The following is a 20184-nucleotide window of genomic DNA, read 5'->3' as shown; positions in this document are numbered from 1 at the left end:
AGAGAAAGATAGGAAAACACAACGATTCCAGGTGTAGAACTTGTACAAGCAAAACAACCAAATCTAACCCCAAGCTAGAGCAAGCAAGCACCGATCCCAATTCCAAACCCGATCCTGACAACAAACAGATACAAGTGCCTGACATCCTTAATCTGTGTACGAGAGTAGAGAGGTATACGGTATCTATTTTCTAACATGAAACTATGTTCTGAGGGTTTTTTTTTTTTGATTTTTTCTAAAATGTCTCAACATTGCTGACCTAACCCTAAGTCTTTACCTCTCGTCTCTTATAACCAACCAAACACTGATGATGGGACTCTAGCAAGCGATGGAGTTTTAAATCTCAAAAAAAAAAAGTAAAAAACATGGCCAGCAAAATACCACAACAACCCACAGGTTTGCGTTTGATGCATCCACAAAGAGGTTTGTCGGTTCTGCGCTGGTGGCAGGAGCTGCTGCAGCAACAAGAGAAAAAGAACCATCCAGCAGCAGCATCTCTAAATTCGTAAACTTTTCACAAACGAACACGACATTGCACAAAATGAATTATGGATTTTAAATTTGCCACCCAGTAGGTATATGGGCTTTATTCAAAAATGTTTGGACTATTTTTTTTTTGTAGGGGAAGAAAAGAATTTACCCATGATTCTTTATTTGCTTGTTTTTAAAGCAGGGATTTTTAAGGAGTGAATAAAAGAGATTAAGAAACAATAAAGTTTATATGATTTGTTACATTTTTTGGGCCAAAATTAACGGTATCTGCTATTATGACCAAAATGTAAAAGGTTGTTTTTCTCAACAACGGTTTTGACAAAATAAAAAAAGACAGTACTACCTACTAAAGCCTAAACAACATTTGTTTGGGCCGTTATTAACGGTACCTCCCATAGAAACGTTTTCTTGATTTCTGACTACTACTTAACCGATTTCCATGAAAATTTTTGAACAAACAAGTTTTACTTTCATTAATTTTCAAAAAAGTCAATTCTGGATTTTTAAAAAGTAATTTTAATTTTTAATGTAGGTATTTTGAAAATCAATTTTTTTTTTTTTTTTTAAAACGATAATAATAAGGGTTTTGTTGACGAAACAAAAATATACTTTACTGAAGGTTTTCAGTTTGCTGAACTCGAAGTCAAAAACATCTAATCAGCACCCGTTTTTGAGATATTACCGTTAGAAAATGAAAAAAAACCTTTTTTTTAATTCTTCGGATATTATTCTTTTGTATAAGGAAAATTGTTTGATAGTAGTAACGGTTTCTATAAGAACTGTTTTCCATCTTTCGATACCTGTTTAAATCATTTCAATGTCTTTTGTATTGCGCGAGATATCTTAAACTGAAGTCAGTGGGTTTGGCTTCATATATCATAAAGAAGATAATGAAGTTATAAAATTTATAAAAATACCAAACAACTGAGGATATCTCGGGCAGTAAAAAGGATATCGGGAAGATTTAAACAGATTTAAAAAGGTGGTAAAAAGTTCTTATAAATAAATTTACTAAAAATATGCTCAAACAATTTTGCATATATAAAAGAATAAGGTCCTAAGTGCTGCATTTTCTAACGGTAATATTTCAAAAACGGGAGCTGATTATTTTTGTTTGACTTCGGATTCGAATTCAGCACACTGAAAACCTTCAAAGAAGTATTTTTTTGTTTCATCAACAAAAAAACAGTTTAATTTTGTTAACCAGTGTACCTAATCATTTTTATAAAAAAAAAAAAACCGACTTCCATGGATCAAAACTGGGTTTTATGGATTAAAAATAGTTCCTATGGCTAGAAGTGAACGAAATTGAAAATGGACCAGCTTTCCAATAGACCAATACAAAAAGAATTATCAGTATTGGCTCACTCTGTCCAAAGTTATGAGGTAACAAACATAAAAAAAAAAAAAAATCATGTGTGCAATTCACACGTGGTAGAAGTGAAACCTTAAAAAATAATTTTTCTTGCAAAAAAAAAAAAAATAGAAAAAATCTACCTATTTGTATTCTATAACCTTCAAATCCATGTTTTTCATATGACAACCTATATAAATTTTATATCATCTGAAAGCTTATTGTCTAAGCTCAAAATATATACATAATATCGATCAGGTCTATGAGACATCTACAAAAAGAGCTAGAATTTTTTGAACTCGATCAATTTCCATCAAGAAAAGCGAAAAAACACTTATTTTTATCTTCTCACGCTATTAAATCCATTTTCTTCCCTAACAACCTATAACAACCTACACCATCTGAAAGCTTAGCTCAAAATATATTATATCGATAAAGTCTATAACACATCTACAAAAAGAGCTAGAATTTTTTAAACTCGATGAAATTTCATCAAAAAAAGCAAAAAAAAACATTTATTTTTATGTTCTCATGCTATGGAATCAATTTTTTTGTTTGACAACCTATAAAAACCTTGTGAAAGCTTATTGTTTCACCTTGTATAATGATGCATAAATCTTATTTCAAAGATGTCTACAAGAGAAGTTAGAATTTTTTAAAGTCAACCATGTCGAATTTCCAGACTGAGATTACGGTACTTCCAACACTGGTAGCTGTTCATCGCCAACAGATCTATACAGGTGTTTTGAGGTATTTTTAAATTTGTTTCAATAAAGATTGTGTAACTTGTGGAGCACGTGCCGTTATGTGTGATATATCAAATAAAAGGTTATGTTATCAGCATGCGTATTAAAGTTAAATCAAATTTGTATGTGCACTAGATCAAAAGATATAACGTGTGTTGGAAAAGAACATCTTTTTACCGTTATCTCCGAATTTTGAATATGAAATTAATTGAAATTTTGTACAATTATAATTTACTTAATTACCTATCTACAGTACAAATTTCATACATCTATCTATTAAAACAAAAAAGTTATAACAAGTTGAAGTCGTGTCGCGTTTTCGTTTCATCTTGTTTCAAATCACTACGATACTAAAGAAGTTTTCATAGTCGAGTCAAATTAGACATAAAATTTGTAAAATCTCGGAATCAAGGGAAAGTCGATGCATCTGAAAAACGAGTATAGGGCTGCATTATAAAAGGGTCAAATAAGAAAGTTAAAAAAAAAAAATTTTAAGTTCAAAGTATTGAGTATTTTAAAAAAGCTAATTTTTATACTGTCATTTTCTACGATTTGACTAAACGAAGAAATGTGAAACTTACAGTGTGTTAAGCTAAGAGTACGAAATAAATATACTATTAATTTCATGCTTCTATCTTAAGTCAAACATAGTGCAATCATAGCCTTAAATAGGGTTTTTTTTGGCTTTTTAGCATTTTTGCGAATTTTCAAACAAGCGGTACACTAAGAAGATATGAAAATAACACAATTTTATTTAGAGGACTTAAAGTTAAAAGTTTCAACTTAACACACTGTTAGTTTCATGTTTCTATCTTTAGTCAAATCGTAAAAAATCATAGTATAAAAAAATATTTTTTCAAAAAACTCAAAACTTTGAACTTAAAATTTTTGCATAAGGAGTACAGCCATCGAGTTCATTTTAGATTTATTTTGTTGAAAAATATCTATATTTAATAGTTGGTAAGTATAAGCTTCCTACATATAATAGCCAAGGTTCTGGAGCCAGTCAAAAACCATGAAAAATCAGCAAAATTACCAGTTTTTCAAAAATTATTTTTAATTCAGGGATAATTACTACGTATTTTTTTAATATATATTCAAAAATTGCTACTCTTAAGCTTTAAAATGGCGTTTCAAACAAAAAGATATCTTTAGTAGACGCAAAGCTATAATAATATAAAAATGACCTTCTGAAAAAGTTCGAATGCGAGTAGCGGGGAAACCACGCAACTTAAAATTAAATCATCATGGATTTGCTTCCTTACAGTCCTAGAGAACATCCCTACAAAGTTTGATCAAAATCTAAAATGAGGCAGCAATTCCGATTGACGCTTGCATACGGAATGACAGTAAACGGTCCATAAAAACTGTTGTAATCGAGAGCGGTGAAATTTTTTTTTTTAACTTTCTTATTTGACCCTTTTATAATGCAGCCCTATACTCGTTTTTCAGATGCATCGACTTTCCCTGGATTCCGAGGTATAAAGCTAATTTGACTCCACTAAAAAAAAAAAACAAAAAAAAAAAAAATTCAGACGAATTGAATACCTTGAATTGAATTCGGTAAATAAATATAATTTACTTAAAATTTTGTTTAAATATGTGAAAAAATAATTTCTTTAGTAGGTATGGCATGCCAAATTTGTTTATGAAAAATTTTTCAGAATTTTTTATACCAACATATATTTTTTTTTAAAAGGCTCCAACAATTAAAAAAAATTCTTTTATTTGTTTTATAAGAAATCCCATGGCATACTTCATTTGGAGATTAAAAACATTTAAAAATGTGTTTTAGTAGTTTGAAAGTCAATTTTCAATACATTTTTAACATTTCTTATAAAATTAATGTAATTTTTTTTTTACAAAACTTTGCAAGTTAATCGGAGAAATAAAATTAATTTCTGGATACATTTTATTTCCTAGCTTTGATTTGGTCTTAACTAGATAAGGACAAAACCTTGCTGATTGTTTTGAAGGGATGTCAATTGCTTACGGAGACTCTCTTGTCTTGGAAAAGCAGTGGTGTTTAAGTGGAGTGGCATTGTAAGTTTAAATAAGGTAGCGGGGTCAATTGAAGATGATTCTCTCGAAAAAATAATTTCTTCCAGATCTTGGGATATATGGAACAGATTTTGCTAACAAAATTGCAAAGAAAAGATTGTCACTATAACCGGTGGATACTTCAAAACTTTTGCATAAAAAGAAAAGAGGTCATATAGAAAAGAAAAGTGGACAAAAGGGATCAGGTTATGCAAGTTTTAATTTTTAAGAGACCTTTTTGTGACGACTGATTTACTCTGTATATTGAAACGATCATCTCACAACTTATATTTGGTCTATCTGATTTATATTTCATTATCAACAGAACAGAACAGAACAGAAAACTTTTCTACTAATGTTAAAAATGCATAAAGCTTAAGAGAGAATTTGTTTATTTCAAAAAAAAATGAAAACAGGTCAGATTCCCACTTCCTTCCCAGCCATTCCATGAATTTTTTGACCCACCCTTGAAATAACAGTTTTTTTTTGTATTTAGGTACTTTTTGAGAAAGTTTTTTTGTTAGGTTTTTAAAAATGTCCTTAAAATAAGTTTGACTATTTTTAACGGTTTTTTTTTTCCAGAGCTTTATTTAATCTACCCCATCAAGTTTGACCAGATCAAAAATGTCAACAAAAAATTGACTTAAAACAAAATTTGTTTTTATTTTTTTTTAATTTAAACTTGAAAATTAATTTATCAAAAAACTATGTATTCATTATAAAAATGCACTAGGGAATTTTTTTAATTTAATTTTGTCCAAAATCCTCTTCCTGTTTTTTTTCTGAATTAGATTATACAAACACGCTCAAGTTTTTTGTTCTGTTTTGTCCAATTTTCCTTATATGCTACGCTTACTAAGATCTCAAAAATAAACTGAAAAAATGTGAAAATTTTATTTATTAGTTTTAAATAAAACAGGTATAAAAATCTTACCGAGTCCTCAAAAATATTTCTGGTTAAAGAGTAGTGTTTCAGTGATTGAGCTTTATTTTTAAAAAAAGTATCACAAAATCTGACAAAGATTTTATTTTTTATTTATTGTTAATTTGGTGAAAGTGTTTCAATTTTTATACAATCTACAAAAGGAGTTTATTTAAAAAAAATTAAGTTCATAATTAGTTACAGAAAAAGATAAAAATGACCAAAATAAACAACATAGAGTTATAATTAAATATATTATTTGAATTAAGTATTTTTGAAAAGAAATAAAAATAAAAAAAAAATATATCAAATTTTATGTTTTTTTTTTTCAAAAATTTTCGTAGAAAAATATAAATCAATCCGTCTATATTTATTGCCCTGATTCGTGAGGATATTAATTCAAATTGATTGCCTTAACCCTTCTTATGTAGATCAAACTAAACGAAAAATACAAGTTCGTAATCTCAATAGCTCACTTATTAAAGGAATATTCAATAGCGAATTAAATATCTTAAGGTTAAAACTTTTTTTCAACCTTATCTGCATTTCATTAACTTTAATCAATCGACTCAATTTAAAAGGAAAATAATCTTTGAGCAAAGGATATAAAAACTAGAATAATAACCTTGTCTTGGAATGAATGGATAAAAATGACTTTTTTTCTCATCATAATTCTAATTCTCTTCTATGTAAATAAAAAACTTTAAATAGGAATTTGCAACTTCATTTTTTTTTCAAAATAATTATGAAAAAAAAATGTTTTTAGCTTCAATTTATTAAGTAAAGTTTATCAAGAAACCAGGTAGGGGGAAGTGGTCACCCTTCGTACACGGTCACCCTTCGTACAGTGAGCTTAAAACAAAAACTAAACGGTATTCAAACACGTGCTTACTAGTGTGCATAGACATAGTAGGCGCCGAGCTGCTAGATAAATTTTGAATCCTAAGTGCAACGGATTCGGTCGCCACAAGACTTTTAGTGTTTTTTAGTGCTCTGAGTAATTTTTTTATGTACATTTGATGTCATGTTGTGTTTAAGTTAAGTATGTTTTTGGCTAAACAGTAATGAAGAATTGTTGCTTAAAGTGTTAAATTTGTGTTTTAATTATAAATATTGCAAAATCTCAGTACATTTTTTCAAAAATCGATTTTTCTGCATTATGTACAGCTTGGGGAGCATTCGTACAGTCAAACATGGGGCACATTCGTACGCATAAGTATGCCCGCCAGTAAAATTTCTTGAGTAGATAACAATCAAAACACGGAATTACAGTTTTAATGAAATGAAATTTAAACCTCTATAATAAGTTTTTCGCATTCTATAGTAAATTAAGGTTGGTATTTTTATATATGTAAATAATAATTTGTTTCAGAATCGTCGAATGGCGAAAAATTAAGTTTTTGTTTTGTTTTTGTTTTTTTCTGAGTCAAGTTCAATTAATTAATAAATTAATAAGTAATTAAATGTTTTAAAATTCATATTTGGCATTTGACAAATCAAAAGTTAGTCAAATTAACGTTTTAAATATCCTGTACGAATGTACCCCATGTGCTGTACGAAGGTACCCCACGGGTGGGGAGGATTCGTACAAAAATCTAATCCCAGTAAAATGGCTATAACTATTTAAGCCTTTGACTTAGAAGTGTCAAATTTTTTTGTAAAGTGTAATAATATACATATTACAAATAAAGTCCATTTTCTCGAAGCTGGAGTGAGTAAATAAATAACTAAAAGAAAATAAGTAAAAACTGTACGAAGGGTGACCACTTCCCCCTACATGATGATAAATTAAAAGAGAAAAAAAAAGATAGAGACAAATTACGAAGAATAATTATAAGGATTTGTTATCTCTGTTAACAAGAAAAAGAAGAGAAAGAAGCAAAGAAAAATTAATAAATATCTATACTAATTTTAAAAAGAAATAACAAAATAAAGGAGATTTTTTGTAATTAGTATTAAAGAACAAAAACAACACTTTTTCTTTTGCAAAATAAAAGTTTTTTTTTCTAGGTTATAATGAAAAAATCATTCTTGTGTTAATAAAATATTATTCATAAATTATAATTTCAAGGTTATTCTGGATTAGGTGTTGCTAATTCAGTAAAAAATATATTGAGACATAAAATTGTCAGAGAATGAAAGGAATTGACATGCATAGTGTTTTTAATGGCATTCATTGTTGGAAGACGCCGGAAGACAGCTAAAAGCTAAAAGTTCAAAGAAGGAAATATATTATAGAGTATCAAAATAAAAAGGATAAAATTTAAAAGAAAGTTGGTTAAATTTCAAGAGCAATGTATAATTAAAGCTATTCACCAGACCGAAGAATTTATGTAATCAACGTTACTGTAGCAAATTACACAAAGTTAACTCATTCAAATGGTTGAACAAATATTATTCCTTTGTTATTTAGCATTTTGTCACATTTGAGTTAGTAACCATTAACAAGTATTTTTTGTTTTATTTATTTGATTTGTATTCTTTGTGTTTCTATCATAAGTCAACGATCCTTTGTGCATACATTATTAAAAATATTTTTTTTTTGAATAATTTAAAGAAGTTTTCACTCATTGCGAGAGCCCAGAATTTACATTATGCGCTCGACGAAACGTGTTTTCCGGAAAAGGAATTCGTATAAACCAAATATCACGCTATGCCAATGCCATTCGCATTGGGTGTCATTAACGACTTCCTTAATAAAACTCATTAAGATCCTTGCTGCGTGCGACTTAACTCAGTGTTTCCAATGGCTTGAGAGCGAGACTCTGTGGCAAGGAGTGTAACTGAATTGTGAATTTATCCAACACAGAGTCTTTCACATACAAAATAAAAAAGGAACAAACGAAACAAAAAAAAAAAAAAAAAAAAAACACAAACGGAAAATGCGATTATAAAAAAAAAATCAAAAAAAAAAAAAAATAAAAGAAATCGTTGTAATGAAAAATTACAAACAATAAAAAAAATGTATTTCCAGATGGCGCGACTCACAGAAGCTTTGAAAGAATCACACAGTGAGAGTAGGATGAAAAAGAAGGCTGGATTGTTGGTTCATAATGATGGTCCGGTGATGACGGCAGAAATAGCAGCCAGGGAGGATATGGATGTGGCAACGTTTCCTCTGAGAACTGAGATGAGTTTTATTACACAAAATATACGAGAGTACTTTACAATAATATTCCTAACAAAATCAGTCATTTGTTTTTGTTGTTATTTTTATTTTTACCCTAGAGTGAATGAGTTTTGCTAGTCGTGAATTGGACTTTAAACAATTAACTTTTTGTTAAAGAGTACGAGTTTTTATGTAATGGTTACCCAAAATATTAAATTTTTATCTAATTCATATTTTTGTTTTATGTTTAAATTTCAACATTTTTTTATTAAATAAAAAACTTATTTACAGTAAATTATAAACGGGTACAGTTTGTTGTTATGTCCCTAGGGTAGGCCAGTCCAGCTAGTAGTAGTTCCAATCCAACAATTAGTGATGTACTCTAGCCAGGTGGGGTTAACATATATCATTGGGGCAGTGCCCGGGGGCCCCCTAACGGATGTTTGGGTCCCAAGAGAAATTATGTATAGTAAAAAAACTTGTTAATGCTTTAAATAAAATACATTATAACTTAGCAACCCGATTTCAAAAGATCTCTTGGGTTTCATCTATGAATAAAGCTCAAAAAGACCTTTCATTTGATATATCACTCGATTAATTTGGAAAAAGATTTTTAAATGTATTAAAATTTAATATAGTTGTATTAAAAAATAATACCGTTGATATTAGAATTTAACACCAAATGTATTAAATTTCAAGCATTGCATGTATAATTTCTTCTTTTTATATTAATTTCTAATAAGAATTTTATTAAAAGATAATACCAAAATATTTCAATTCAATACCAAATGTATTTAAAGTTAATAAAATGTATTCTTTTCCAAAATTCATTATTGAAAATAAATATTTATCATAAATAATATTATAATGGTGATATTATTGTCTCTATTGTAAAATCTTACTGCCGATCAAAATTCACACAAAGAGCCTTCAAATTAGTACAAATTTACACTGTTTTGATTCAAATTAAAAAAAAAATGTTCATCAAACAATGGATTTTTTTCTTTTTTAAAATGTCTGCTGCTGTCGTTTGATTAAAATTTAATATTCTTGTATTACAATTTAATACTTTTTATATTAATTTTTAATAAAATATTAAAATGTTGGTATTACAAGTACCTAGTAAACTTAATACTTTAATATTGAAATTTAATACAAAAAAGATAAATAATAATTTTAATACTTTGGAAGTACCTATGTATTAAAATTTAATATTTTTTTTTATTGAAAATTGCTTTAATACAAGAGGTGTATTAAAAAATACTCCAGAATTTTTATTCGTGCAAGCTTGAAGAAACTCGCTTTATTAGTTAAGGCTGTACATTAAGATTGACCCATTGACCGGGACTGTCATGACTGATCGTTATCTCGAGTTCGATTTTTTACGAGACATAATTTTTTGCCCTATATTGCAAGTGAAAAAAAAGTTTGGATGCAAATAACTCAGTAATACTTTCACGAAACTTTTGGTTTTAAGGCTGTGTGTGAATTGGGTGAAATATTTAGACGAGGCAAAATTTTTGACACTATTGAGGTGAACAAAAAAAATTTCAGCTGTCAAAAATTTACCCTGCTCTGGGATCGGGTTAAATTTTTATCTTCAGAGGATAAATAAAATTCACGGAACAACGCTTGGTGGAAGGTTGTAAATTGTAAATATTTATAAATGTTTTAAATTCTTTTGTTTTGCAAAAGTGTATCCTAATTCAGGCAGCTAAATTAAGCCGAAAAATATTTTTTTAGTTCGATCGACAGAAAAATGTCAAAAGTTTGTCATTGGCTAAATAATTAACCCAATTTACACACGGCCTGAGTTACGAATAGAGCTTAAAAAGACCTTTCTTTTGATGTGTCACTTGATTAAGAGAAAACAAATTGTTTTGCCCCGGTTCACCGGCAGTCCGGGGGCTAAATGTTCACCCTTGTTGCGTGCTTGTGTCCCTGGAGATAATGGCGTTGTAATGAAGTAATCTCCGATTTACATTTTAAGGATTAATTTTATTGTACAATTTATTATAATACCTAATTAAGGGGGGAAATCCCTCTGGAAATTTTTATTTTTGCATTAATTTTTTTTTTGCATAATAAATTCATTTATCAAACAATGAAACTATTTTCAGTGGTCTAAGCCTTACCACAATACGAAAACAAAAACTTTAAAGACTTTTTTTTTATCGAAACGCGTTTTTTCGCGCCGTGCAACGTAACTCAAAAACTAATAAAGCTATCGACTTGAAAAAATTGCAAGTTACTCTTTAATTTATTGGCCATTGCATGAACCTAAAAGTTCAATAAAATTTGTACAGTAAATATTTTTTAAATTATTTGTTTATAAAAAAACATTGTGTTTTTTCGCTTTTTTGGTATCTAATTTTTATTTTACACTTTTTCTTACTTAATTTAGTTTAATGCAATGCGTATAAATATATTTTATTGGAAAAAAAAATTCTTTTTTGGTTATAAATAATTTTCTGGATTTGAGCATTGCACGGCGCAAACTCGAGGCGTCAACTTTAAACAGCTGTAGAGTCGCCATTTTTTTTTTTGTACTTCAAAAAAATTGTACCAATACTTCATAAGGTCAATAATATCACATACTTTTCCAAATTTCAATAAATGCTTTCAGTTTTCCAAAAAAAAAAAGATTTTGTTAAAAGGTCCTGACTCCTGAGACGTTTTCCTTATTGAAGTTTAGTGTTTTTCTTCATAAGAACTTTGGCAACCCGGCTGGAAAACAAAAAAACACATCACAATCAATATCTTAATAAAGGCATACTTCAATTTGAAACTTATAAATAGTCACCTTTAAAATTTGTTTTCTTTGGCTAACAACAGTTTTGCTTTTCGCCGAGAATATGTAGAAAATTGGTTTAGTATTGCTTTCAATTAATAGTTCTCTACAAACCTTTGAAACTGGATTATATCGATATATTAAACCTAAACCCTGTTTCCACAAGCATCTGTTTAAATGATCCTTAGGCCTAGTTAATGTACCTGTTGAATATATGTATTCTATGAGTAGTTCAGACATGATACGAATTGACCATACGTTTTGGCTCTCACAGAGTTCACAGGTTTAAACTTATTTTTAGTTGTACAATGTACAAAGTGCCGAATTAAGGCCCTTGGCAAGAATTCTCTCAAAACGATACTCGTGTGTGTGTTACTTACCCCCTCTTCCAATCTTATACTCCAAACATATGTGATGAATTCTATTTTTGATCCCTGGAAGCTAGGATGTGTATTATAAATTTGGTCCGCAACTTTTCACTATAATGTTGCTAAGTTGTTTCCACATCTCGGCAGCTTAGTTCCTCCATCTATCTTATACTCGCCCAATGGCTTAATGTATCCTTTTTTGAGGGTGTCGAACAATTTGTGCTTCCACCACCATTCTATAAAGTGTATACGTACATCTTTCTCTCTGAGAGAGCTAGCTGACTGACTTTTCATTTCACAACTTAATGTAACGTATATGAATGTGTATATTCACAGATGGATGAAACATCAGTTCTTGCCCCGGTTCGTTCTTGAAAACCCACTTAAGGTCGTTACTTTAATGGCCATTGCATTGCAATGCTCTGGTTAAGGTTTGTTCAAAAGGCCGAAAGCAACCATTTTACAAGAGCCCGTTTCTGATGATGATGATGAAGAAGGAGAAGAACGAGGACGAGAACGAGAACAAGACAATTCCTGATAGTGGTGAAGACAATTCCATCCTTGGGCCATGTTCGCCATTCATGTACGCAGAGATAACAAGGAATATTTATGGACCTTCTCTTGGCTCCTGCTTCTCTCGTTGCTATTCCTTATGGAAGAAGCAATCCTATAGCCTTTTAGGGCCAAGCTGAAACTATCATGGAAGAAGCAAAAACTGAAACTCATAACATCGCTCCAAAACGGAGAGACAGAGAGGCTTTTGTATATAAATTATTGGTGCAAACATTTTGAATTTAATTAATAATAAAGATAGAAAATATATTTCGATAATAGATATTTATGTGTGTGTGTTAAAGTCGTGGGTGTAGATGTATAGATTGTAATGAATCTTCTTGGTTATTGTGGTAATGGTGATGATGGTGGTTCATTTTTGTGCGGAGACAACATCACCAAACCAAACCAAACCAAAGCAATCTCAGTCTCAGGAGATAGTAAAAGCATTTTGTAATTTCGTGGAATTGTGCGATGCGATTTGCATATTTTGTATCATGTTGCGGTTTTTGGTGTGGTTTTTTGTTTAGTGGTGGTTGAAGGTGGATGGGGGGCGGTTATTATCACATAACTTCTTTTGTATAGTTGAGCTTTTGAAAATGCCCCATGTTGTGGAATCCTGTGAGGATATACAAAGTGGCAAAAAGGTTTTTTTTTTTTTTTGGAAACTTTTCATTGTGGTTAAGTTGAGACTAATTTTGAGGTCGTGGGGGTATTTTTCTTAAGTTTTCTTGTAAAGTGAACTTTGTGAGACTTGTTTAGTAAGATGTTAGGAAGTGTCGAAGTCTTAGCCCTTTATCAACCGTTTAATTATACAATTTAGTAAATGCAGAACGAAATTACCACATCACCCACAAAATTTATTTCTGTAGCCCTTGAGGACATACAAATTTAAGAAAGTTATATTAAACTTTTTATAAAATTTTGTTTGTATTTTTAATTCACATTGTTTTCTATAGGAAGAGTTTCAGTCCAAAGGAGAGAAGGAGCGGGTTAAAACTCTTTATAAATAAAATTTTCTATTTTTAGGGAAATCTATACAAACACATTAATCAGGTATAATAGTGGGTTGCACGTACTTGCTCTTATAGAAAAAGTTGGTTAGAGTGTTAAAGTTTCTTATAGCATTCTAGCACGTCAAATAAGTAAGTCATTTTGCGCTTACATTGCGAGACAAACCCGCACTTTGACCAACTTTAAAATTTTATTTAATTAACTCAGGGAATTGGTTTGTAGGTATATCATTTTTTAGATAATTTTATTGTTTAAGTTTTAATTTTGTCATGTTTTCTTAAAATGAACAACAATGGAGTTATTCAATAAAAACGATACTAATCTCTTTTCCAAGATGGCGGCTGCTCCCGACATCCTATCAACAAATTTACTTTTATGATAAGGACAACCAACCCAACAAATTCCATAAAAAAATTTTGTCCTGCTAAAAATGCGATTTCATGCCCATATTTTGACTAATTTACCTGAGCCGATAAATTAAAAATTTTAATATTATAAGAAATGTAAAACTGAATCAAAAATTGTTTTTAAAACAACAAAAACACCCTTTTGAATGATTTCTATCTTCAAACTGAGTATGCCATTTAATTTCTTGTATAAAAAAGAGTTTTCGAAATGTTTTTTCTAATATTGTATTAACCGTATTTTTATTTTTAATAAAAAAATTAACAAAAATTCGTATTCATTTGATGAAATTTTTATTCGACAGTTCAAAAATTGGATTTTTCAAAAAAAAAAAAAAATTAAATTTTTTTAAAAAATCCAAAACTGAAGATTTTAAATTTTTTAGACAATTCAATATTACAGCTACTTAGATGCATCTATATAAACAAAAATTCGTTGACATTAGCTCATCGCAGTGTTCGATTTTGTTTACGAATCCTGAACTTTCCTTATAGTATCGATATCGCAAGTAAAAAATAATCTCTAAGAAGTGGTTTACAGGCTACTCAAGTAGCACACTTGTGTATAAATTGGTGTAAATTCATTAATTTTGGTGTAAAATTGAGAAAATTGAAAAAATATGGTGTATTTCTCAAAATTAGTGGTATAAAAATTATACCACTGTCTTTTCTGTACAAAATTTCAACATTTTTTTAAGATTCCGTGCAAAAAATACACCGATATTCAGTTGTTTTTAAAATATACCATTAATGGTGCATAAAATTATTTGATTCTGAAATCAACCAAAACGGTTTATTTTGTACACTCTGTTTGGTGTAGGAAGCACACCCTGTCTACATAAAATTCACCAAAATGCATATGTGGGAGACGCCATATTTTTCAATGGACGCCATTTAAAAATAGAAGACAGCGATTAATTATTTTATTAAAATAGTATATTTATCGACCTAATAGTCCCGCATTCTTAGTTTTTTCGATTCATTATAAAAAAACTTTTCTTAAAAAAATGTAAATCAACACAAAAATTATAATTTTTGAAAAATGGATTCTTAAAATCGAAAAAAAAAATCATTAATTTACTGACATTTTTGAGGCGCTCGATTTTTAGAGGGGGTAGCATCTAAAATTAGCAGATAGAATGTGTTTCGTTTTAAAATTTGGCAAACAAAATCATATTTAACCATTGGTTTCTTATGGCAATATTATGAAAGTGAATAAAAATTCATTTTCATTTATTTCATAAGAAATGGTGTGAATTAGAATTCATCAAACTGTTTGAGATAAAAAATAAACTTTGGTTCAAATTTTAAATCAGAATAATTTAAATGGTGTATTTCATCCATAGATTTATTGTGTATTTTTCAATTTCAAAGGGATAATTTTCACCAAAAACAGATCATTTAATATACCACTAGTGTAATTTATACACCAAAATCGGTATATTTTTTTAACCACCGGAGTTTATTTTATACGAGAAAATGGTGTATTTTTTATATTCAAAATGCATATCACGAAAGTGCAAAAAATACACCAAATATTTTGGTGTATCTTAGACTTTTGTGCTACTTGAGTAACTCCTTGAAGGAAAGATAACCAGCTATCTCAGGACTCAGGGGATATCAAACACTAGAAGTCATTCTGAAACTCCAAGTTTTCAGTTTCAGTATTTCGAAGAAACTACATCACATTATAGGAAGCTATGAAAGATAAAGAACTGCAAGCATCCAGACTGTCAACGTTCAAAACTGCTACAGATTTTTGAAACTTGCTTAGGAATTGAATGGCAAACAATTCGCGGTTCCCAAGAAACTATGGGCAAACATTATTTCCAACCATTTTAAGGATTTACTGAATCCAGCAGACATAACAACAAATTGGCACTATGCGCTACCTGTTCCAAATTTCAGCTTACCTATTCAATATCGAGGCGACTGAGTGAGATGAGTCACTTTTCGCCAAAAATCGATTGAGCTATAATAAAAATGAATGATTGAGTTGGCGGAATGAAATGTCAGATTACTCACCTGATATTTCAACTGCTACTTGTATTTGCAATTGTAAATTTCACACCTTTTGATAAGTATGTGTTCTTCCTTCGAACAATTTGTGTAAAAAAAAGGGTTGTGGTCAATATTCTGCCGGGGTCAAAATTCTGCTTTCAAAATTCTGCTTTTAAAAATAATGTTTTTCAAAATTCTGCTTTTCAAAATTCTGCTTTGCATAATTCTGTTTTACAAAATTCTGGCAAAAATAAAAAAAAAGTCGGGAAAGTGTTAAAAAGCGCGCGCTTTTCAACATTTTCCAAACCCTTTTTTAATTTTTGGCAGAATTTTTTAGAATCATCTTCTTGCAAAATTTGTTGCCTATATGAGATAACTTACTTACAGTTCCTTGTCAATTTTGTTTCATATTTTTTTTTTTTTTTTGATAAATCAATAAATTTAAAAATATTGACAAAAAGGTTGGCAGTGCTGTTAGAATTTGTTTCAATGTAACATGGAAATCTTGTTAATTTTTGTTTATATACGTCCAATAATCTTATTACAATTCGTTTGAGACCCTTGTCTGAAAAGTGCAGATCGTAAATCTCAAAATATTAAAATTTTATTTTTTTTTATTTATTTTTCCTATTCTTTTTTTTATGACAGCTTTTTTAAAATCCTATTTTTTCCGCTTTTTTTCGTTAATGAAAAATTTAGATTGCATTTAAAATATTTACCTGTAATTTTTTGTCCCAAGCTAATTTATACATATTTTTACTGGGCTTTGTTTAGCCTAGAGGGTTTTTTTTGTTTTGTTTAATGTGCTTATTGATAAATGTTAAGAAATGATATGCCAATGCCAACTTTTTTTAAATTTTTTTTTAACGGCTCCAACAAAATTAAAGGAGATGGCACAATTTTGGGCCCAGTGTGTGCACTAACGAAATTGGTATCAAATGAAAGGTGACGATAAGCACATTACGTGGATAAAATATTTTCAAATTCGTTAGTGGGGTTTTGGAGATACATATTTGAGTTTGAAGTTTCGGATTTCAAAATCAAGATTTCAGCAATTTTTTGAACAATTAATCGAAGAATGCGTAATAATGGATGTACAGAAATAATATTGGTATCAAATGAAAGGTATTTCTCTTGTCTGTAAATCTGTATCAAAAAATTTTTTCTAAGAAAAAAAAAAAAAAATAATACATATTATATATTTACTTCTCAAAAGGTGACTTTTTTAATTGAGGCCTTTGGCACATCGAAATATCAAAATATTCAGTGGTGACATGTACTTTTTTTTGCAATTTTTGCATATGTGTTACCTTTAATTCTATATATAAAACAGTTCTATAAATAATGCAAAAACCTTATAGTAAAAAAAATACACAAAAACGCGCTGAAATATGCCTATTAAATAATAAAAATAGAAACTATAGTTCAGTCAATGGGAAAAATCCGGAAAAAGTTATGATATTAGCTAAGTTTGAATGCAGTATTGAAGAGGGGTTTATCCCAAGTACAAATCTCGGCCATTTTGAAAAACGCATTTGTCTCAATATTTCGAGAACGACTGGTCGGACAGAACTTGCAAGAACTTTTTAGATTGGAAATATATTAATCTTTCCTTTTTTATTTATTACATTATTTTTCTCTAGGAGTTATACTTTCAGAGTAAGAGATCCATTCTCAGTAATTTCGCAATTAACTCTAAGGGTTGTTTAAAATATTTAAAGTATCAAAAAGCGCACAATTTGCGGCACTGTAGCTCTGAAATTATAACTCCTAGAGAAAAATGATGTACTAAAAAAGAAAGATTAATATATTTCCAATCTAAAAAGTTCTTGCAAGAAAAATGTGCCATCTCCTTTAGTGTTTTAAAATTGCATGTTGAAAGAAGAACTAATTAATTGATATTCTTTCTAGGAACTTAATTTAAAAGGTTGCTTTTTTTCTTTCAAGATCGAATTTTATATTTTACTAAATTTTTTAGTAAAGTGCTTTTAGAATTTCAACAACATGAACAATTAGATAAAATACGTTCAACCCATCATAATTGATAATGTGTTCAAACTTTGATAGAAACCATAAACTAAATTTGAATGGATCACTGTGGTGTATGTGTAACTTTTTTTCAATACAAAAATGAGTTGAACATTACCCACAAGTTTAAGATTTTTTTTATAAAAATCAAGCTGAGCAATAAGTTATTATTATAATTTACAATCATATAAAAGTTAAAAAGAAATTGTGCAAGCTTAACTCTTGTTTTTGTTTTAAATTTGAATTCACATCAACTTGAACTAAAATGTATGGAACAAATTTTGTTAAACTCAATGATGTACTAAAACACTGTTACCTTTAACTCAAGCACTAATTTAGTGACATTCATAAATAAATCTATAGAATAAAAGCCTCATCCTATTATAATAACAATAAGAATAAAAATATAGCTAAGCTATTTCCTTAATAACTTTATTACACAACTCACCACATCCTCCATCCAGATTTTGGAAAATACTTTGACATGACCAAAAAGAGTCAAAAGGAAAAGTGAGTGAGGTTGCGCCCCCTTTCTTTATAAAATATCTTACGAAAATGCAGAATCCTTTTAACCTCCTTGTGCCATTCACGCACATATGCTTATGCTGCTATCCGTCATTGATCTTGTGATTTTACGAGAAGTACTCGAGTAGATTGTCCTATAACATCCTACAAACTCATTCCCCCATCACAATGAAAGTGGGTTGTGTGTCTTTTCAAAACGAAGGGAATTAACAACCATGTCGTCGTCCGTTTGACATATAAACTCTCGAATTCTCTTCTTTCGGTGTCGTTGTCGCGCGCATCCTTGTCGTCTTTGGATGCCATACGGAAAGTCTTCGTCTTCGTCTTCTTCATCATCGTCGTCGTCGTCCTTGTTATTTGGAAAATGCTCTCATAGAGCCTTCAATGGCTCAATGAAATACGCAGAAATAGTTTGTTACACGTTTTTGAAATTATTACTGGCAATGGCAATTTTGAAACGACCAAGTCCAACCAAACGACAATGGAAGATGACGACAACACGAAGTCGATGTGATGTATGTATGTGTGTGTACCTTTCTACATATATGTATAATGGAAGAACAAGGATTTTCGAAGACATGAGTGTATACATGCGAAATGGCATTGAGAAGTAATGTTTCAAATATCCAACAAAAACACAACGACTTTTGTGAGAGTTGAGTCGAAAAGGAGGAAGAGACAAGCCCTTTTAAACTTTATAGTCGGTCGAGGAAACTTATAATAGGTTCTTGCTTTTTTGCTGAAAAAGGAAATTGGTAAATTCTCTGTATGAATAAGAATGTTAAATGGAATGGGAATATGAACAAGAACATAAAATATAGAATTTAAGAAAAAAAAAAAAAAAAAATTGATGACCGACTAAAAAAGGAGTTTGAGCATGTAGACAAAGACCTGTAAGGAAAAGTGGGTGTTGAACGGAAATTTGAGGAATAATTTTAAAATAAAGATATATGAAAGGTTTTATCAATATTCTGGCAGTGATTAAAATTCGGTTTTAATTTCAACTAGTCCTCAAAACGAAAGTGTATAATTTAATAAGAATTAGGATCTTACTGCAAACATGTTTATTAATTTTTTCAGGTCTACTTTAAAAAAATTTTAGAATAATTGAGACCTAGTATGCTTACACCCGGGAATATTCAAATGACGGGTGACTTTTCAAAAGGGCGTTTCTCTCTCGTTTCTCAGAAATCCGAGAAAACTTAAATCTAAATTCTGATTTGAAATAACAGAAATTTTCAGTTTGCTTTTACAAAATGATTGTTACAAGAACGTTAATTCCTCATTTTATAGATAATTAATAGTGGTATAATTCATTCTTGAAGAATAACCTACCCAAACAAATCAAAAGTTCTTCAGATATTTGAAAAAATGTCATTTTTCTCAACTTGCAAGACAAACCCGGACTCTTACCAACTAAAAATTTAATTTAATTGACAAACAGAATTTGTTTGAATATAATATTATATATAATTTTATTGAGAATAAGAATGGCTGCTCCCGACATCCTATCATCCCAACAAATTGACTTTTATGATGAGTACAGTCACCCAAATACATTCCATTAAAAAAATAAATAAATTCGATTTCATGCCTAATATTTTGACTAATTTGCCTGGGCTATATGTTTGTATGTATTTATATTAAAACAATATTAAATATTATATTAAAAAATATCCTATTGAAAAAAAAGAGCGATGTATGGAATCGTTTTTTAAATAAATAATTTTTTTAAGGTATGTGGGCCAAAATACTATTTAGTGCCTATAAAAATGTCCCTTTTTTGGAATTTCATTTTTCTTGAAGACAAAGAACAAATAAGGAGAAAAACTTTTTTG

This window comes from Episyrphus balteatus, chromosome 1 (genome assembly GCF_945859705.1).
Source record: "Episyrphus balteatus chromosome 1, idEpiBalt1.1, whole genome shotgun sequence".
Lineage (NCBI taxonomy): Eukaryota > Metazoa > Arthropoda > Insecta > Diptera > Syrphidae > Episyrphus > Episyrphus balteatus.
The sequence above is the reverse complement of the archived record's forward strand: the minus strand, read 5'-3'. Positions refer to the sequence as shown.